A 23,228-nucleotide genomic window follows, 5' to 3' on the forward strand; every position below is an offset into this window, starting at 1 on the left:
GGAGTAGAATCTATTTAAAAATATTTTTAGCAACCCTTTTTTGTTGTATCAAAGAAACAAAGTGAATGCCCATCAATTGGGGAATTACTGAACAACTGATGAAATATAAAAACAATGGAATATTACTGTGTCATAAGAAACTATGAAGAGAATGGATATAGAGAAACCTGGGAAAATTAGTATGAAGGGATACAGAGTGAAGTGAGCAAAACCAGAAAAATAATGTATAAATGGTTACAACATGGGAAAGGAAAACAGTTGTGTATGACTTAAGAACTATGCTCAATGCAATAATCAGCCGCTGTTCCAGAAGGCTGACAATGAATGATTTCAAGCTTCCTACCTTTTGATTTTATTTTTTCCAGTTACATGTAAGGGTAGTTTTCAACATTCATTTTCATAAGATTTAGAACTCCCAATTTTTCTTCCTCCCTCCCTTTCCTCCCCCCTCCACAAGACATCAACCAATCTGATATAGGTTATATATGTACAATCCACAAGTACTCTTTTTATCAGTTCTTTCTATGGGGGTGGATAGTATGCTTCTTCATTAGTCCTTTGGGATTGTCTTGGATCATTGTCTTGCTGAGAGTAGTTAAGTCATTCACAATTGCTCATCGAACAATACTGCTGTCACTATGAGCAATGTCCTCCCAGTTCTGCTCACCTCACTATATATTGGTTCATATGTGTCTTTCCGGGTTTTTCAGGTATTAGTTTCCTACCTTTTGGCAAAGAGGTGATGGACTGGAGGTATAGAAAGACATAGATTTTTAGATATGGTCAGTGTGTAGATTCGTTCTTTTTGATTCCTATTTGTTGCAAGGAATGGCCTTTTTTTGGAGGGGTGTAATTATAGTATTATAAAGAAAGAAAAGATAAAAAATTTATCTGATGAAAAAATTAATGTAATACACAGAAGAGAACAGAAAGAAGTTTAGAAGGGAACATAGACAAGTAGGCAGTATTGGAAATAACATGTATGTGCTAAATTATATGCTAAGTATAAAGTACAACTAGTATTAGTCATAAGTACCCATACATACCGAAATAATCAGAGCAGCAAATTTTTTTAAAGTGTATTATTCCATAGGTTTTCTTTTGCAATTTAAAAAAAGTATATTATTCCATAGGTGTTTTTTTGTTTTTTTTTTTGCGGGGCAATGGGGTTTAAGTAACTTGCCCAGGGTCACACAGCTATTAAGTGTCATGTGTCTGAGGTTGGATTTGAACTCTGGTCCTCCTGACTCTAGGGCCCGTGCTTTATCCACTGCACAATCTAGCTGCCCCCTAGAGCAGCAATTTTTGTGGTAGCAGATACTAAAGCATTAGTAAAGCATATGATAAAGAAAGCAAAAGCAAATTTATCATATACTTAATTAAACTATGTAATAGAGATTCATGATTACATAAATAATTCTTTTGTTTTCTTACTTATATGACACTGTTCATGTTTTTTGATGTTTTAAAAAATGCTAATAAAGGAAATGAAAAAAAAAAGCAGTATATTACTGTGCTTTTCTTCCCATCACCCCTCCAACATTAATTATTTGGACTTCATGTCATCTTTGCCAGCTTTCTGGATGCAAAGTGAAAATTCAGAGTTATTTTAATTTGCATGTTGGTTATTTTGTGATTTAGACCTTTTTATATGTTTATTGATAGTTTGAAATTTTTTGATAACTATTCATATCCTTTGACCAACTGGGGAAATGAATGCCTCTTGGTCTCATACAATAGTGTTGATTCCCTATAAGTCTTGGATATTAGCTATTAGCATATGCATTTAATACAGATTTTTCACTTCTTGTCTGTTCTCTGTCTCATTCAAAGACTTAGAGACTAGATTATTATTATTATTATTATTATTATTTTTTGCAGGACAATGAGGGTTAAGTGACTTGCCCAGGGTCACACAGCTAGTAAGTGTCAAGTGTCTGAGGCCGAATTTGAACTTAGGTCCTCCTGACTCCAGGGCCGGTGCTTTATCCACTGCGCCACCTAGCTGCACACTGACTAGATTATTTCTATGGTCCCTTCCAGCTCTAAAATTTTATGATCCTTATATGTCTTCTCTGTTCTCAGGTGCCTCCCTAGACCGTGATGCCATAGCTTGGTGAACTGGAATGTATAGAAGGCCTCTAATTCTAGGCCATGTACATTGTATTCTGGCTCCTGTGTTCTCTTGGGCTACTATTCCTGAAAGCTCATTGGTGCTGAAAGCCCTTGGGTCACCTCCTTAAGTTAAAAATATGTTATTTAACATATTCTCCCCACCAATTCACCCAGTCAATTATTTGTCATTTATTAAGCATCTTCTGTATGCAAGGGATAATGCTAAGCACTGTATATACAAAGACAAAACTTCTTACTCTTTTTTGCTGTGGGGGGGTACCGAAATTAATGTTGGTGGGCAAACCACTTAAACTCTGAGGTTCAGTGTCCTCATCCACAAAACAGACAGTATCCACATCCACAGCCTATCTCTGTGGACCATTGTGAGGATGAAATGGGATAAGGCATTTGTAGAATTTGTATTACAATTTCACACCCATGTTGTGCTTTTGATAGGCTGGGCCACATAGTAGTTCATTATACTTCAATTTGGTGGGCTTCTCCTCAACAAATAACAGCAGCAGCAGCAGCCGCCGCCACAAACATCTGAAATCCTTTGTGCTGTCTTTACGAAGTCGGGAGAAAATAAACCTTTCCCGTATAAAATGTCGCCCAGTGGTGCCCATGACCCAGATGGCTTTTTTCTGGATGAATGGATCATTCTTTCCTCACCTGTAGCTCAGGGATGTCAGGGAGGCTGTGAAATACTGAGAAATTTTTGCTCATGTGTCTCCCCACAGTGGATCCTCCTGGGTTTCCTTGAGTTTCCATGGCCTCCCAGGGAGCTCAGTTCGCTGGGCAGAGAATTTGTATTTGTTGATAATAAGCAAGGTTATATGCTACAGGCTTGGCAGCTGGTCTCCATAGTCTCTGGCTGCTAACACCACTTATTTTTCATTCAAACGGGGCCCAGGCCAAGGAGCAATGCTGGCAGAGTATAATGTGACTGATCTGTTGCTTCTCATGTTTCTTGCCAGGCAACAAAAGCATTTCCTAGAGCTGTCTTGCAGTTAGAATAATAAGGGATCATATACCTACAGTGCTTGAAAGTTTTCAAAACACTTTTGTGTACATCGTCTTGTTTGGACCTTGTATCAGTAATGAGAGCAGGTGCATGATCACCCCCATTTTACAGATGAGGAAACTGAGTTTCAGAAAGGTTACATAGCTGAGTCACATAGCTAGTAAATAATTTTGCTATTATTCAAACCCAGGTCGTGTTGACTCCAGGTCCAGTTCTATAACACACTACTTCTTGGACTGTCACAGACATGGTATAGGATTGAGTCATCAGGGACAGCACTGGGGAAACATTTCTTGAGTACCACCTCAAGGCTCTGTGCTAGACAGTAGGATGATGAAGAAAGGAATAAGACAAAATCCTTGACCCCTAGGGGATTATGGTCTATTTGGGAAGATAGAACATGAGTCAAGTCAACAAGCAGTTATTAAACACTTTCTCTGTGCCAGACACTGTGCTAAGTGCCAGGTACCACACAGACATAAGACACAAGCATAAAAAGATAACTAAGAATATCTGTACTATGTGGCAAATAGTGCAGAAAAGTGTTCAAATAGGCAAAATAAAGAGAATTCACTATGGGCTGGTGCTGATTGTTGTTGTTTTGTCGTTTCAGACTCTGTGACCCCATTTGAGGTTTTCTTTGGAAAGATACTGGCTTGCCATTTCCTTCTCCAGCTCATTTTACAGATGAAGAAACTGAGGTAAACAGGGTGAAGTGACTTGCCCAGGATCACACAGCGAGTAAATGTTTGAGGTCAGATTTAAACTCATGTCTTCCTGACTCCAGGCCTGGCACTCTATGAACTGTACCACTTAGCTGCCCATGTGCTAATGGGGATGAGATTAGGACAGATAGAATTGATATAAGTAGCTGGGGACATTCTAGGGACATACATAGGAAATACCATAAGAGAAAGTAAAGAGGCAGTAATTTGAATTATTATTATTATTTTTTTTTGGTGGCAGGGCTGGGGGCGGTGTGGACAATTAGAAAAGTGCTGGACTTGAGGCATGAGTCTGAAAAAAACCTTAAAGGTCAGGCATGAGTTTGAAACCTGTCCCCCCGACTTGCTGCCTATGTAACCTTGGCTAAATGGATTCATCTCTCCTCCTCCATTTTCTCATCTGTAAAATGAGTGAATTGGACTAAGTGATCCCTGAGGTCTCTTTTGGCTCTCAATCTATCATCCTGAAGATCGTGAAAGTTCCTTTCCTTTCTAAATCCTATCATCTTATTCGGTATTGAAAGATTAAGTTTCCATAACTAGTAAATGGCAGAACCAGAATTTGGAGTTGGGTTTTCTGACCTCAAGTCCAATAATTATTCTATTTATACTAATCTGCCACTGATTGGTACTGAGCCCCGAGAACTCAGAGTAAATGAATGTGTTCAGATCTTGTTTAATGTGGCCTTAGGTAAGTCACAACCTTTCTGGGTCTCAGTTTCTTCATCTGTAAAATCAGGAGGTTGTATGAGGTGGTCTCCAAGGTCCTTTTCAGCTCTAGACCTATGATCTTATATATAGGATATAGTATGTCTGATTCTGCATAAATATATCTGGGACAGCTAGGTGGTGCAGTGGATAGAGCTCTGGGCTTGGAGTCAGGAAGACTTATCTTGGTGAGTTCAAATCCAGATTCAGACCCTTACTAGCTATGTGACCATGGGCAAGTCACTTCACCCTATTTGCCTCAGTTTTCTCATCTGTAAAATGAGCTGAAGAAGGAAATGGCAAACTGCTCCAGTATCTCTGCCAAGAAAACCCCAAATGGGGTCATGAAGAGTCAGACATGACTGAACAACAACAATAAATATATCCTAGTTCATTTGGAGGTCTATGATCTCCAGAAGGTGAGTTATTATTTTTTTTCTAATAAGATTAGACCCATGGAATCCTTATTATTCTTCCTTCATTAAATCTTATTGTTACACTCTCAGTTTCTCCCTTCAAAGAGTTTAGGGTCTCTGTGTGCCATATTAAGTTCTGATAGGGGGAAGGAGAGGGAAAAGGTCTTAACCATAAGGGTAAAGGTCAGTAGCAGAGCAACCTGAGAACCTCAAGGAGGGAGCTATGAAGGGAGACAAGAGCAGAGCTGTGAGACAAGGAAAAAAGGAAGTGCTGGAGTCAAATGTCACCTGCTTCAGAGAGCAGGAACCAAACAGGGAAAAAGGGGAAAAAACCTCAGGAACCTGGCTTGAAAAAAAGTGTGAGGAATGCAGCATGAAGAGAAAAGAAAGGATGCGGAAGGAAAAATTAGAAAAGAATGAAACTGAAAAAAAAGATTAGATTACAGAGGGAAGGTGGAGGCCCAGTCTTTTGGATTGACCCAAGTCCTCATGGGTCATATTTAGTTAGCATTTCAGACTAAAGTCTCAGCAAAAAGAAAGAACCTGGACCTTACCCAGAAGGACCTTATTCCAGAAGGTGAATAAATTCAGACTTTGCTGAAATAACAAAGTTGGCCATTGCCACCAGATCTCTCAGAAGTTAAATCTCAGAAGTGGTCCCTAAGGTTCCAGAGTTAATTCTAGCTGTCAGCATGTGCTTAGGAACAGAGTAGTTGTTCTATTGGCTAGTTGAACAGGAAAAGTAAGGATACAAAATTCTTCCCTGCCTCAGTTTCTTAAGTTTGTGCTTTTATGCACAAACTCACCTTGAATATATTGGCATTTATTCATCTTATGTTTATGCTGAAATATATCTGATATGTCTTTGTCATCTCCACCATTAAAATGTAAATTTCTTTTGAGTAGAGATGGCTTCATTCTTTGTACTCTGTACCCCACTGCCTAGCACATGGTAAATGCTTGTGTGGATTGATTGTGCCCAGCTCATTGGCTGGTTTTATCTTCAAACTGAATCCTCTGATCTTAAAGATGAGGAACCCGAGGAGGCCTAGAGAGCTAGAAGGATTTGCCTAAGGTCACCCAAGTGGAAAATGGCAGAGCTAGGGTTTGAAGCCATTTCCTCTGATTCCAGATCTAATGTTCTTTCCACAGTACCATGCTGCCTCTTAAGATTTGAGTCCTGGTTTTGCTAGGAAGTTGTTACACTTCGTGACATCAGTCCCTCTACCATTGTTTCCTTCTGTGTCAGATGAAGGGGTTAGACCTTGTGATCAGTGGCGTCTTTGCCCTTAGATCAGCTATATGGGAATTAATGAGTTCAAGGGTTATCTGGAAGGAAGATACACAGACCATTTACTGGTGGCAGGAGGCTAGATTAACTGTAAATTTAACTCATGCTTACCATGTTGTTTATACTTAGGAGTCGGGGTATGTATCAAGGTCAAAAGCAGGTCCCCCTGAGGCTTTTAATTGGCCTTTTTTTTTTTTAAACTTCAGTCCTCTACCCATGCTATGCTATAGGATCAAGTCATTGCTTTAGTCACTTAGCCAACAAGTATTTATTAAGTGTTTTCTGTGTGCTAGGAAGCGCTGAAGATGCACTAAAAGGGAAAACATGATTCCGGCACTCGAGCTCACATTCTAAGGGTGAGTTTTGTTGTTTATTCATGTCTGACTCCTTGTGACCCTATTTTCTTGGCAAAGATACTGCAGTGGTTTGTCATTTTCTTCTCCAGTTCATTTTACAGATGAGGAAACTGAGGCAAACAGGGTTAAGTGACTTGCCCAGGGTTACACTGCTTAGTAACTGAGACCAGATTTGAATTCAGGAAGAAGACTCATCTTCTTGACTTAAGGCTCAGTGCTCTGTGTGCTATGGTGCCACCTAGCTGCCCCCAATGGGTGAGAAAATATGCAAATAATCATGTACCTAACCCCTACATCATGATACTTCTTATTTCAGTGGCATGTCCTAGCTAGGACTGAAAGAGGTTGTCCCCAGAGGACAGAAGATAATCCCCTGGGAGATATATTTTAAACTTGGGGTCTCTGCATGGAATATATCACAATTTTTTCAATTTTCATATTACTGATTTCTTTTGTAATCTTATGTATTTTATATTATACACTTAAGAACATTATTCTGAGAAAGGGTCCATAGGCTTTACATTATTGCTAATGGGGTACATGATCAAAAATGTTAAGAACTCTTGCCCTAGAAAAAACTTAACTTCTTAAAGGGAGGTCTCTTGTATTTGAACTTGCAGACCAACTGTCTATTCCCTTTCTCCAGTCAGTGCTACCAGCATAGGTATTGTTATCCCTCCTTGTTGGCATCTTTCATCATCTTCAGTCCAATATTTTTGTATCCTGAATTGCCATCTCCTCATCCTTAGTGGGGATGGGGGAGTGGGAGCACCTAATTCCTAAAATCTTCTTTAACCTTTACCCCTTTGGGAATGCTGAAATGAATCACTGGCTCAGGAAATTGGTGGAGTACAGTCATTGTTTCATCATCCTTCTTGAGCACTCTAGATAATACCTGACATTTCCCCAAGCTGTCTACACGTTGTAAATTTGTTTAAATGTCATTACAATATCTATTGATACCTCTAAATTGTACAGTTCTTGGGGTTTCAATTTTTTAGGGCTCAACAGCTTTCCAATTCTCTAGCAACCATAATGGTGCTATTTTAGCCTGATCTAAATCACAATCTACCAGCAGTGAAACAGCCATCCCTTACAAGAATGCATTAGTCCGGGTAGCTAGGTGGCACAGTGGATTGTCACTCACAGCCCAGAGAAGAAATAACACACACACTAGCTCTCTCTTCCCCCCCACTCCCATAACATTTATATATGTCTATATTGTTGCTGTTCAATTATGACTAACTCTTTGTGACCCCATTATGGGGTTTTCTTGGCAAAGATGCTAAAGAGGTTTGCCATTTCCTTCTTCAGTGGACTAAGGCAAATAGAGGTTAAGTGATTCGCCCAGAGTCACACAGCTAGTGTCTGAGATTGTCTTTCTGACCATCACTCTATCCACTGGGCCACCTAGCTATCTGCTATCTGTTTATATCTATACCTCTCCCTCTTCCCCCTTCCTCTCCTTCTCCTTCTCCCTTTCCACTTCTCTTCTTTTTTCTCTCTTCTCTCTTTCCTTCCCTTGTTCTCTCTTTCCTGCGTTTCTTCCGTCCCTCTCTTCACCTCCTCCTCCTTTTTCTTCTTCTTCCTCTTCTTCTCTTCCCCCTTCCCTATATCTCTATATCTTTATCATCTATATCTATGTATCTGTCTATATCTATATTCATGCACCTCTCTTCCCTCTCCCTTCCCCCTAAAAGAGTTTGTCTCTTTCATTCTCTTTTTCTTTCTTTTTGTCTTTCTCTCTCTTATTGTCTCTGTCTGTCTTCCCCCCTCTACCTCTATATCATCTATACCAATCTCATTGGGTAGCTAGGTGGTGCAGTGTATACAGCACTGACCCTGAAGTTGGGAGGACCTGAGTTCAAATCTCACCTCAGACACTTACTAGCTGTGTGACCCTGGGTAAGTTACTTAAACCCAATTGCCTTAAACATCCACAGCCATCTCCAGTCATCCTGATAACACATCTTGCCACTGGACCCAGATGGCTCTGGAGGAAAGAGTGAGATTGGTGACTGAAAAGCTCCTTCCTCACTTAAATCCAATCCATTGTAAGTCATTTCATCTGTCATGGTCCTCTTTGAGAACAAAGGATAAACAACAACAACAATCAATCTCACTGATATCTGTATCTCTATATCGATATCTATACCTTTCCCTCTCTCCTTCTCCATCTCTCTCTGTCTCTCTGAGTTCTAACAGCCTCAACCTAACCCAACACTCAAATAGGTTATAGAAAAAAAAATACAGAATGTAACAGATTTTGTTTTAAAGAGTTTATGGTTAACTTTCCTTTTTCTGTTTTTATACCCCAAAACTCTACTTGGGGCCCAGAATGGTGCAATGAAAAGATAACCGAATATGGAGTTAGAGATCCATAGAGATCCTAGATCCAAATTCCACATCTGCTACTTAGTAACTTCTCCGGGCCTCAGTTTCCTTCTCTGTAATAATAATAGTTAGCTTAAAAAATAGCTAGCTTTTCTTTTCTTTCTTTTCTTTTTTGTTTGTTTTTTGTTTTTAGTGGGCAATGGGGGTTAAGTGACTTGCCCAGGGTCAAGTGTCTGACGCTTTGAACTCGGGTACTCCTGAATGCAGGGCCGGTGCTTTATCCACTGCACCACCTAGCTGCCCCCTCCCTAGCTTTTCTATAGTGCTTTAAAATAAAGTGGTTTGACTAGATCATCTTTAAAGTCCTTTCTAGTCCTAAATCTCTATTCTGATGATTCTCATGGGTCTCCTTTATTTTGTTTTAACCTTGCCTTTAATTCAAGGATATGTAAAGTATAAATTACTCCATTCAATTTTAAATTTACTCCATTCAGCTCCCTCAGAGACTACAGAAGAAAACTTGGTCCATAGTAACAGAGCATTCGTCTTTTGGGATATGCCAGACTCTGAGCAATTGGAATGAAAAGAGGACCGTTAGTAGAATATGTTGTTGTTCAGTTATTTCAGTCATGTCCAGCTTTTTGTGACCCCATTTGGGGTTTTCTTGGCAGAAATATTGGAGTGGTTTGCCATTTCCTTCTCCAGATCATTTTACAGATGAAGAAACTGAGACAAATTTGCCCAGGGTCACACTGCTAGTAAGTGTCTGAGCCTGGATTTGAACTCAGGAATTCCTGACTCAAAGTGCAGGGCTCTATCCATGTGCTACTTAGCTGCTCCTTAGTAGAATATACCTCTCATAGACAATGATTCACTTTTTTTCTGTGGCTGAGTGGTTTAGATGGAAAAATACCAGTACCGTCCTCCTGACCTGCCTAGGGACTTAACTATGTCTTATCTTCCAGACAGGCTTGTGTGAGGCACCTCACTCAACTGCAGGTAGGATTAATCATGAGATCTTACCCATGGGAGCTTCAGGAGTCCAAATAAATGGTTCTCATCCATGGTGTTTATGGACCAGGTACTGTTGTTCTAGATATTGGGGGTTTCCTTCCAGCTCTCTCACTTTATGACTTAGCAACCCACTTTTCTGGAAGATGGTAATGAGAGGTGGCTACCATGAGCTACACTGGGCAAAAGTGATGTGAAGGGGACACAACTCTTTCATGCTGAGTACCTGGTGGAAACTTTAAGATGACTACGGCTCATATTTTGTCAAAGAAGATGAGAGAGACATTTTAGTCCTTCCCTTTCCCTTTGTTAGGAGATTTTCTAAAAATGTCTAATCATGGTCCATTCCAACTTTTGTACCTTTTCCCATCTGCAAAGCTGAAAGAGGTTCTGTCAAATATATTTTTCTCATTTAACAAAGACTTTTAAATAAAGTGGGAAAGATTTGTTCTGCACCTCTCAGAATGACAATGATGATGATGACAACAATACAGATGGCATGGGAACTGAAAACAGCTAAGAAGCAAAGGTAATAATGATTTTGGTTCGCTATATGGCCAACAATGACAATATACAAATCATAGCATGTAAGAAATGAAGGGACCTCAGGACATAAAAACATACAATACAGGAGCTGAGATGTATCCTCAGAAGTCACTGAATCCAGTCCCCTTATTTTACAAATGAGAAAACAGCCTCAGGGAGTTCATGACTTGCCCAAAGTCACACAGGAAGTAAAGCTTTTTAGTCTTGATGGCGATGGGAATGCAGAGCTCTGATACAAGTCATAGCATGTTAGAGCTGGAGGGACCTTAAGATATTAAAATTAAAGTATTAGATCTGAGAGGGACCAGAAGATATTTGTTCTGAATGTAGCATGTCAGAGCTGAAGACCCCCAGAGATCATCTGGTCTGACCCTTTAATTTTACAAAGGGGGAACTTGGGACCTAGAGAGTGCAATATAACAAGTCAGTAGAAGGGGCAGAACCAGAACCCAGGACTGTTTTTTTTTTTTTTTTTTTGGTGAGGCAATTAGGGTTAAATGACTTGCCGAGGGTCACACAGCTAGGAAGTGTTAAGTGTCTGAGGTCAGATTTTGAACTCAGGTACTCCTGAATCCAGGGCTGGTGCTCTATCCACTGAGCCATCTAGCTGCCCCCAGAACCCAGGACTTTTAACTCTCAAGCTAAAGTACACTCCTATAGAGGAGCGATTGCTTCATTTTGTGTATATCCTTAGTACCCTGCACAGGACCTGGAAATAGGCATTTAATAAATTCTCAATTGATTTTTCACAAAACCATGTCACTTCCATCTAATTTTTTGTTGTTTAGTTGATTAGTCGTGTCAGAGAATTTGTGACCCCACTTGGGATTTTCTTGGCAAAGATACTGGAGTGGTTTCCCATTTTCTTCTCCATTTTACAGATAAGGAAACTGAGGCAAACAGGGTTAAGTGACTTGCTAAGTTACACTTGGTAAGTTACACTTGCTAGTTAAGTATGTGAGGGCAAATTTGAACTCAATCTTTCCGACTCCAGGGTCAGCACTCTATCCATTGTGCCACCTAGCTGCCCACCATTTAATTCTAGTGAGTTGTTTAATTCAGATGAAGTCAATGAGTGAACAGCTTCCCTTCAATCACTTACTATCTCTTGTTCCCAGACCTGATGGTGATGGGGATTGGCAGACAGATGTCAGGAGGATGGCCAGGGGCCCCAGGAAGAACAATGTAGATGAGAATGAGCACAGGACTGGAACCATGTTACATTGGCCACAAGGAGGCAATATTGACACATCAAAAGGATCTGACCTAGCAAGAGTCCCTAGCTTTGGCAAAATTGTGGAATAGATGGGATTTGATTTCCACACCTCCTTCCATTCTTCTGAGGACTCTTTTTTTTGGTTTCTCTTCTCCTGGGGCTCCCTGCTTTAGGTTCTCCCATACTTCTGCTGCTGTCTGCTTTCCTTATCATCCGCATCTTCCTTTCCCTCCCTTTATCAGAATTTACCTGTATCCTGTTCCTGAAGTACTTTATTTTCTACTATCTGTCAAGGAGAAAGCTAATCTTGCAGAAGGTGCTGATGGCTAATTATGACCCAACTAAGGTAATACCTACTGAAAGATTTGCATTTTAATAGGTGAGGAGTAGAGAAGTAGGGATTACAGGATCATAACTCTAGATCTGGAAGGTACCTTAGAGGTCATTTGGTACAACTCTCTCATTTTACAGACCAGGAAATTGAACCCCAGAGAGGTTAAGTGATTTCCTGAGTTCACACAGATAGTTAAATGTCAGAGGCAGGATTACGACTCTGGCTACTCCAAATTCACAGTTCTTTCTACTGCCCTAAACATGGCAGCCTTGGATAGTGGACAGAGGGCAGAGCTTGGAGTCATCTGGACCTGGGTTCAAGTCCTGCCTCTGATGTGTATAAGCTGTGTGACCCTGGGCAAGTCTCTTAACCTCTCAGTGCTCTAGGCAACTCTATGATCATAAATGCCTATCAGCATTTTTGGAGAGAGTTTCCACTCTGGATACACAGACTTGTACAAAAACAAACAAACAAATAAATAAAATCATAGGGCTAAACCTGAGACAGACTTTTGAGATCAGAGTGCAACCAATCTGCTCCATTTTTCCTCACCTTGTTTTAGTCAGTTGAGGACACTGAGGCACAAAGGAGTTAAGGAATTTGCCCAAGGTCACAGGAAGAGTAAAAAGCAGAATCAGAAATGAAACTAGGTGCTCCTCCTCCAAATCCAGTGCTATTGCTGCCACACCTAGCTTGATTTCTGGAAAAAACAATGTCATAACCCCAGAGAAGGAGTCAGGAAGTGGGAACTGTTCAAATAACGTGAAATAGAAGACAGTGTACTTTGGCCATATAGGAACAAAACTGACTTTGCCCAGCAGCACAAGAAGGCATTTGACTTTTTAAGGTGGACTCAATCCAATTGTGCTTTTATTTTGCATATTTTAAAATAGGAAGAATACTTGTCTCTCTTCCTGTAGGACACTTGTAATCCCCTGGGGCTATAATGAGACTATAGGCATAATAATAATAATAATAATAACAACAACAACTCATATTGCTATAGTTCATGTAAATTTGCTAAGTCATTTCCTCACCAAAATCCTTTGAGACAAAATCCAGTGTGACAATAGTCTCCATTTTATAGATGAAAAAACTGAAGCTCTGAAAAGTGAAATGACTTGTTGGAGCTTAGAAGTGATGTAGGGGATTTAAACCTCTGTCCTGAGACTCCAAATCCAGTGCTCTTTCAACTATACAATTTTTTTCTGCTGTGTGAACATGGGACTTTCAAGTGTACTCCCCACCCCCACCTCTTTTGTTTGTTTGTTTGTTTTGTGGGGCAATGAGGGTTAAGTGACTTGCCCAGGGTCACACAGCTAGTAAGTATCAAGTGTCTGAGGCCAGATTTGAACTCAGGTCCTCCTGGCTCCAGGGCCGGCACTCTATCCCCTCCCCCACCTCTTTTGAACATAAATGCTTACTCTCTTAGGTAGTGGGATGGAAGAACCCACTGAGCTCATCTTGTCTGGCTTATCAAGCTATCAGGTGCCAAAGCTAGTAGGATTTGTTGAATAAAAATAAAGGGTGTTTCCCAGAAATATGTTTGGCAAAGAAAGTAAACTGGAATACTTGTGTCTATTCCTTTGTACATGTTCAGGCAAAAATCATTCCTGCCCCTTTTTCATTGGGGCAATGAAAAGCACATTCAACATTATGTCACTTTCCATCTATATCACTCCTTTGACATTCAGTTTGCCTTGGGTTGGAATTTATATTTTATGCAGGTATTCTATCTGCTCTACAAGGTAAGTTTCTTAATGGCAATGACAATACCTCATTTTCTTTAGATCCTATGTGGCTCCTACTGCCATGCCCTCACATGCAACAGACACTCAATAGACCTTTGTTACATGAATAGATTGTTGGGCTTTTGTATTATTGTGACATTTTGGAATCTAGAAACAAGAACCTTTAATAAGCTGATGCAGCCTGATCCAGTATTTGAGCTAACATAGAACTGTATAGCACAGATGGATTTGTTGACTCTTAAATTAGAGATTATAAAAGTTAAGCTACAATGTAGAGACTGGCTTTTCTTCTTATATTGTCATTGTCACTCAAAGCTGATGGCATCCAACCAATGCAAGGACCAAAAATTTTAGTGAAGCACAAGGAAATCAATCTTCAGTGCTATGCTTGGGAATTGAAGAATTTCTGCTAGTAAAATTCAGCCAGAACAAAAGGGGCTAAATTGGGTGCATTCCTAGCATCTGAGGATAAGGTCAGAAAGGGAAGGCCACTGAAATGGACTCTAATGAATACCTGCATAGAATGAATGAGATTAACCTTATACAGAAGTAACCTTATAGAGAAGTAGGTTTATAATAAGATTTGTAATAATGAATTTCCAAATCTTACCCATCTAGGTACAGTTTTTGCATTGTGTCTAGGCATTATCCTGGGTTTTTATTATTCAGCTGATGAGCCCCATTGTCTGGCATTTATGATACCTCTCTGACAACAAGTAAATCCTTTGATAAGGTATGAAGTTGCCTTTGATGTGAATTTTGCCTTGTTTATTTGTGCGGCTGTTAATACCACAGGACTCCATTACTAATGATGAAGTTCATAGCTAGTAAGTATTTACGTCTGAGTTACACCTGTGGTCTTGGATTTTTGAGGAGAGCTATTTGTAGACTTCAGAGGCTATAGGGCTGGAAATATAGGCACTTGAATAAACAGAGAAGATAGGGGTTAAAACATAGAAACATGGGGGGCAGCTAGATGGTGCAGTGGATAGAGCACTGGCCCTGGAGTCAGGAGGACCTGAGTTAAAATCCAGCCTCAGACACTTGACACTTACTAGCTGTGTGACCCTAGGCAAGTCACTTAACCCCAATTGCCCCACAAAAAAACCAAACAAACCCCAAAACATAGAAACATGGACTTGATTCCCTAGAGGAAGGCCTGTGCATCCACTTGGCTTCCCAGGGAATCACATAACCTCTCTTCTCCCAGGAAAGGAGGAATGAAGTGGCCCTACAGAGAACCACACAGCCAAAGAGGGAGTTGTGTGGCACTCTGGGGCACCACAACAACCCACAAGAGAGAGGATAGGAAAAGAATACAGGGAGGTAGAGACTTTGGATCAGGCCAAGGAGTTTTTAGAATAAGCTTTCTGGATGCAGAGGAGTTATTGGACCAAGGAATAACCAGGATTAGAAGTATAATGAGCAAATCTTGACCTTGACCTTCACTTGGACAATGAGTGTCATGGGGAGGGTGGTTGATATCCCAGATTTCCAAATATTGAGTCCCCCAAAATGAGACCATGCTCAAAAGATTCCTTCCCATCTTACATCATTAAGACATCTTCCTCCACTATCTCCTCCTTCACTTAGGTCTTGAACAAAGATATTACCCTTCTCCTTGCCAAGGCCAACCCCTCTATATGCACCCTTGATCTCATCCCCTTCTTTATTCTCTAGCACAGGATTCTTAAACTTTTTCTACTTGTGGCCCCTTTTGGTCTGAGAAATATTTATGTGACTCCAGGTATATAGGTATATAAAATAAGTATACATAACCTTTTACTGCTGTCAAATCTTTTGTGATCCCCACATTCAGTTACTGAGAAACTAGATTCCAGCATCCTGCTTTCACTAATTTGTTCTCTCTCTATGTTTCTTTCCCTGTTACCAACAAGCATGTCCATGTCTTGCCTTGTAAAGGCTAAAATTCTAGTTAGTCTGTCTAAAATCTAATGAATAGTCGCCAATAAATTATAAGCTTTAGCAAGAGTTAGACTTTTAAGCATTTATTAAGGAGAATAAGAATTTGGTGAAGAGAAAGAGAAATGCCTAGCTTTATCTATCTATTAAAGGGAGAGAGCATTCCTAGCTCCGCTCTCCGCCAGAGTCCACACGAAAGAGCGCGAGTCAGAGCGCCAGGCTCCCCCTTCTTCCTCCCACAAGCAAACGTCACTTCCTGACGCCAAAGAAAAGACGCATGCCCTCAGAGACCTTCACCTCATGGTGGAGCTTTTCTACAGTAAGTCTCCAGCAGGTGGCGTCATTCCAATCGTTACAGCCTTATCCTGAAAAAACTCTCACTTATTCTGACCATTCCCACCAGCTGTTGTCTTCTCTCTCCTACGCTTTTAGGCTAATATCCTTAAGAAATCCAGATACACTCTGGGCCTCCTCTGTCTTCTCTCTTCTAAACCCTTTGACAACCTGGCTTCTGATCTCATCACTCAACTGAAACTGTTGAAAGCAAAGTTACTGATGATCTCTTGATCTCTTAATAGCCTTCTTTCAGTCCTAAGGCTTCTTGACTGTTCTACAGAATTTGACTCTTGATCACATTCTCCTGTGTATTCCATCTTTTTTTGGTTTTCATGCCAATGTTTTGTCCTGCCTCTCCTGTTTGCGTGACTGCTCCTTCTCAGGCTTTTTTGCTGGTTCTTAATGCATGCCATAAATAGTAATTGTGGCTATCCCCTAAGGCTTAATCCATGGCCCTATTCTCTTTGCCTTCTATACTGTTTCACTTGGGGATCTCATCAGCTCCTAGGTGATACAATTCTCACCTCTAAGCAAATGATTCCTGGATCTTTGTATCCAGTGTTAGTTTTACATCATCAGCTTAAATTTACATCGTCAACATTAGAGCTTCAGTTTTACATCACCAGCTGCCTTCTGGACATCCCAAATTGGATGTCCCATATTCATCTCAAATTGAACTAGTCTGAAACAGAGTTCCTACCTTTTCCCCTCAAAACTTTCCTCTCTTCTGAACTTCCCCATTACTGTCAAGGGGACTATCATCGGTACCCTCATCCAGACTCATAACTTCAGTGTCATCTTCAACTCCTTTGTCTTGATCACAACAGATAGCCAATCAGCTGTCAAATCTTGTCATTTCTTTTCCCATATCATGTCTCTTCTCTAAATTCACATAGCCACTACCCTGTGCAAGCTTCTCTCCTGGATTATTGAAATATCCCTTTAATTCATCTCCTTGTATGAATTCTCTCCTAAATCTAATCTATCCTTTACCAAAGTGATTTTTCTAAAGCACAGTTCTGACCATGCCGCTCTCCTAATCAATAAACTGCAATGGCTCTCTATTATATCCCAGATCAAATATGCAATCATCTATTTCTCATTTAAAGATCTTGGTAACCTGGCCCTTGTCTATCTTCGCATTTCTCTTATACTTTATTTCCTTCTACCCTAGGATTCTCTGACACTGGCTGACTTGCTGTTCCTTGAAGAAAACACTCCATCTCTCATCTCAGTGTCTTTGCACTGACTGACCCTCGAATCTGGAATGCCCTCTTTCCTTACCTCTGAGTCTTAACATCCTTGGTTTCCTTCAAGAGTCCACTCCAGTCCTATCTTCTGTAGGAGCCTTTTTCTTGTTCTCTCTGACTGCTAGTGCCTTCTCCTCTGAGATGTCCTTCCACCTACTCTATATGTATCTTGAATGTACCTAGTTATTTATTAATTGCTTCCATAATTAGACTGTGAGTTTCTTGAATGCAGGGACCATATTTTTGTCTTTCTTTGTATGCCCAGTGCTTAGCACAGTGTCTGGCACATGAAAAATGCTTAATAAATATTTGTTGGCTTGATTTCAAAATTATTATCAGTGCCTTCATAATATCTCTTCAGTGGATCAGGATTGTACAAGGCACATCAAGGAGTGGGAAAGATCTAGGAGGAATTTGTGACAGGAGATAACATCTCTGTGAGGGGACTTTAGAAACCAGCTAATCTCTGGTAAATTATTTGAGAAGTAGCATAGGAATTTTGAGCATGTATATATGCTTGTCATATAGGTAGTTAATGGAACTAAGTCAGTACTAGAACTGTTGTCCCCCATAATATCCTAGGAAAAAAGATATTGTTTTGGAGCTTATCTATCCCTTACATAGGCACGCCTGAGAAAATAGGACCACAGAAGTTAAGCTGAGGATATCACTTTGGCTGACTTTGTGATTCAGTGTCTGTATTGCCTAGCCATTTGGTATATAAAACCTCAAACAACTCATAGAACACAGCCCCATGCATTAGATGTTTTCCAAAGATGCACATCATTTAGGGAAAAGCAAATACAGACATGCAGGTTAAAAAGTCTAGGCAACCAGACTGCCCTGAGTCAAATGACTCCATTTCAGCAAAGGTGTGATGTAGTTTTCTTGCTCTCTCATCTTCTAACACATATAGTTCTATAACTATATACATATAAGGATCTGATAATCAATCAGTCAAGAAGCATTTATTGAACTGCTTGGCTTCAAGAATACAAATACAAAAATTAAACGGCCCCAGCCCTCAAGGACTTTACATCTTGTTGTCGGAAACGATGTGTAAATATGTATTATTTGCTAAATATATACAGGATATTAATTTTGAAGGGGAAGGTACAAGTGGTTGGGGAGAACAGGAAAGACATCATTTGGTAGCACTTGAGCTAGGCTGTGAAGGAAGGAATGTATTTTAAGCATGAGGGCCAGCCAGAGCAAAAGTATAGAAATGGGAGTTGGCATACTATGTGTGAGGAATCAGAAGAATGTTACTTTTTCTGGACCATAGAATACCTGAAAAGGGAAAATATATAATAAGTTTAGAAAGAGTTGGTGGAAGGATTTAAATACCATAACAGAGGAGTTTGCTTTTGATCCCAAAGGTGATAGGGGACATTAGAGTTTAATGAATAGGGGATTGATATGGTCAAGCCTTTGCCTTAGGAAAATCACTTTAGAATGACGTAGAGAATTAATAATAATGCTAATTAGAATGTTGAATTTATATGATGATATAATGTTTACAAAGTACTTTACATAGGTTATCTCACTAATCCTCACAATAATTTTTCAAAATTAGGTGTAGGCATCCCATTTTACAGATGAGGGAACTGAAGCCCAGAGAGGTTAAGTGGACCATGGTCACATGGCTAGTAAATGTCTGAGGCAGGATTTGAAACCTGGTTTCCCATATTCTAAGTCCACTATTACCATATTCCTTTCTAGATAGATCATCTTGTTCAACCTGTCAATTTTATGGAAGAGGAAACAGAGACCATGAGAGGGGAGCGGACTTACCCAGGATTATCCAGGGTCAGGATTTGAACCAATGTCCTATGAACTCAAATCCAACACTTACCCTCCTGTATCATGCTTCCTCAAGCACTGATGGCCCATAGTTTCAGCTCCTTATATTCTAAGGTACATTTCAGGAATCAAATCTGTGTGGCTATCTATAGGACACTGATGCTGGTATAGTAGATAGAGTTCTGGGTTTGGAATTAGGAAATCCTGAGTCCAAATCTGACATTACATACTATCTGGGCAAATCCCTTAAGCTCTATTTGCTTCAGTTTCATCAGCTATAAAATGGGGATAATAATAGCATCTGCCTCACAGAGTTGTTGTGAGGATCAAATGAAATGGTATTTCTAAAAAGCACTTACTGCCTGGCATATAGTAAGAACTATATAAATGCTAATTCTTCTTCGTCTTCTTCTCCTCCTCCTCCTCCTCCTCCTCCTCCTCCTCCTCCTCCTTCTCCTTCTCCTCCTCCTCCTCCTCCTTCTTCTTCATCTTATGTTCTCCTTCTCCTCCTCTTCCTTTTCCTTCTCCTTCTCCTCCTTCCACCACCACCACTATCACTACCACTACCACAACAACATAAATACTTATTTCCTTTCTTTCTCTTCAATCACTGAACTGATTTGGTCCCCAAGAAGGGAGAGGACTTTATGCCCCAGAAGATGACTGGATGGAAATTCATTAGCATTGCTCTTATGATCTATGTCCTCAGTCAGTCTTGTGTAAGACCCCTCAGGAAGAAACAAGAGGCTAAAAAAATCCTTGCGACAAGAGGGTAGACACATTTTATCTTATCTCTGGAAGTTGTCTAGAGAAGCCAAGGAGTGGTGAATGGTAATGCCTCCTCAACTAGGAATTTTGATCTTAGACCTTCCAAAAACAATCCAGGATCTTGCTTGTCTTCTGTAGTCTTCTAAGATCTGCTCTTGATCCATACTGACTGACAGAAATCCCTACTTGGAATTCTTACTGATTTGTGGAAGGAGAGATTATAGTCTAGATAAGGAGACTAAACTAATGCTTATAAAATAATAAGAAAAAGCTAATTCTCAGTCACTAAATGGTCAAAGAATATGAACAGGCAGTTCTTCAGGGAAGAAACACAAACTATCAATAGCCATAGGAAAAATTCTTCAATTTACTAAAATTCAGAGAAATGAAAATTAAATCAACTTTGGGATTCTACCTTATACCCATCAGATTGGTGAAGACAAAAAATGAAAACAACAAAAATCGGAGAGGTATATGAATGCATTGTTGGTGAGGTAGTGGATTGGTCAGGCAATTTGGAAAGACAAATTTGGAACTAAGTTCCAAAAGTCAGGTAATTGCACATATTCTTTGACCTAGCCCATGTCTCAAAGAGATTAAAAAAAGAGGAAAAGGACCAATATGTACAAATATATTTATAGTGGCTCTTTTTTGTAGTGACAAAATTGGAAACTAAAGGGAGTGCATATCAGTTGGGAGAATGGCTGAACCAATTATAGTATATAAATGTAATGAAATACTATTGGGCTATAAGAAATGATTAAAAAAATGGTTTTCAAAGAAAGTAGGGAAGATTGTAAGGAAGTGATGCAGAGTGAAGTGAGCAGAGCCAGAACAATTTATACAATAACAACTATGTTGTAAAGACAACTTTGAAAGTCTTTAGAACTTTGATCAATGCAACTCTGACTATGATGCTAAAAACTGATGATGTGGTATATTACCCATCTCTTGACAGAGGGGGGATGGATTAAAGATGTAGAATGAGACATACCTTTTTAGACATGGTCAATGTAGGAATTAGTTTTGCTTGACTATGATTTTTGTTACATGGAGTTTTCTACATGGAGTTTTGTTTTCTTTTTTCATTTGGGAGGATGCAAGAGGGAGAAAAAAATATTTGTTTTTATTCATTCATTCATTTATTTATTTATTTTAGTTAGGCAATTGGGGTTAAGCGACTTGCCCAGGGTCACACAGCTAGTAAGTATTAAGTGTCTGAGGCCGGATTTGAACTCAGGTACTTCTGACTCCAGGGCCGGTGCTCTATCCACTGCGCCATCTAGCTGTCCCTGAAAAAAATACTTGTTAATTGAGATTTATAAAAACCAAAAACAACCCTCTAAAGTAGCTAATTGTTACTTCTCTGTGGCTTCTCTAGCTTCTTTCAAGTCCCCATTAAAATCCCATCTTCTACAGTAAGCTTTTCCCAACCCCTATTAATTCTAGTGTCTTCTTTCTTTTAGCTATTTTCTTTTTATCTTGTATATAGCATTTTTGTACAGATTTATTTGCTATGTCATGTAATTGGAGGGTATACCAGGTCTCCTTGATTCAAAATCTCTTCCTTATTAGCCTCTTACCATCATAAGTTCCCAGCCCAAGAGTCATTCCTTTAGTTCCAAGAATTATGTCTCTAAGTCTAAGCCAGAATATTAGTATGTCATGCAGGGAGTAACATAGTCACACTTATGCATCAGCACTTTAGCAAGAATTAGTTTATCACAGGGCAGGTAGGTGGCACAGTGGATAAAGCACCGGCCCTGGATTTAGGAGGACCTGAGTTCAAATCCATGCTCATTCAGACACTTGATACTTACTAGCTGTGTGATCCTGGGCAAGTCACTTAATCCTCATTGCACCACCAAAAACCAAAAAACCAAAAAGCAAAAACCCCCAAACAAACAAAAAATAATTAGTTTATCACAACCCTAAAAACAGCTGGGCAATTAGGTGGCACAGTGGATAGAATGCTGGGCCTGATATAAAGTCTCAAGAATGATGTTAGAGAAGAGATACTCTGATTCCTCTGGAGTACCCCTAAGACCCTGAGGGGGAAATGTGGCTGACCTTATTCTGGGAGAGTGAGGTCAGAAAGTATTTACTATGGCTTTGTCTGCTAGTGTGACTTCTCTGCTCAGACACTTCAATGGTTCTCTATTGCCTACTGAAGAAAATTCTTTGTTAGGCATTCAAGAACTTCCATAGTGTAGCACCACTTTATTGTTCTAATCACATTTCCCTCTTCATACTCTATGTTTCAGCCAAATGAAACTACTGATTATTAGATGAACACACCCTACATTTTCCCACATCAGTGCCTTCAATGCACTCTGTTCTCTTAGCCTGCAATGCCCTCCCTCCCTGTCTTCACTTGTCAAATCTCTACTTATCCTCTAAAGACAAACTCAAAGGCCATTTCCTCCATGAAGTCTTCTTCAGTTCTTCTGATTGGTAATAAATGATATTTTCTCTGTTGGTTCTCACAAAGCATTTCATTTTTTCCCCACTAGTTGTATTCACATATATTATTTAGTATTATATATGTCAGTGTATGTTATATTCCATTACTTAGGAAGCTGGATGGTACAGTGGATAGGGTGCTGGGTCTGAGTCAGGAATATCTGAGTTTAAATCTGGCTTTAGACACATACTAGCTGTATAACCTTGGGCAAGTCATTTAGTATCTGTTTACTTAGTTTTCTCAACTGTAAAATGGGATTAATAACAGCACCAACCTCACAGAGTTGTTATGAGAACCAGATGAATGATATCTATAAAGCACTTAGCACATTATAGCACATGATAGCCTGGCACATAGTAGGCTCTATATAAATGCTTATTCCCTTCTGTTCTTTACCGGAGTGTAAGCTTCATGAGCAAAGGGAAATATATATCATCTAAGTTGCACAACTCCCCCAGTACCTAACACAATTGCTTTGCATGCATCAGTTGCTTAATAAGTGTTTGTTCAATCGGACTGAGTTGAGTTAAACTGTGTTAAACTTTATTGAATTATATACCAACACCTACTTTTTCAACCATGGTTTCCTTGGGTAGATGGTAGTGTAGAGAGGATGGTTGCCATGGATAACTCAATATTATTAACTGGATGATTGCATTTATTTCTGCACTTAGAGACCTTACAAGGTACCATGTGCCTTTTAAAAACCAACCTAATTAAGAAATAAATTAATTAAAAACAAAGAAATTGATCTAAAGAGTGAAGTAGATGGGTGAAGGATTAATTAAAGTGAAACACTGACAAAGGACTGATGGGACTCCTAACTTAGTTCTACATCTGCTGCAAAACAGAAGTTA

General features: G+C 39.7%; 1 pseudogene; it reads left to right on the forward strand.

Moving 5' to 3' along the window:
• Positions 1-4,410: 4,410 nt before the first annotated feature.
• LOC122751290 overlaps positions 4,411-23,228 on the forward strand; it is a 67,832-nt pseudogene continuing 49,014 nt past the window's right edge.

Source organism: Dromiciops gliroides, chromosome 1, assembly GCF_019393635.1.
Source record: "Dromiciops gliroides isolate mDroGli1 chromosome 1, mDroGli1.pri, whole genome shotgun sequence".
NCBI lineage: Eukaryota > Metazoa > Chordata > Mammalia > Microbiotheria > Microbiotheriidae > Dromiciops > Dromiciops gliroides.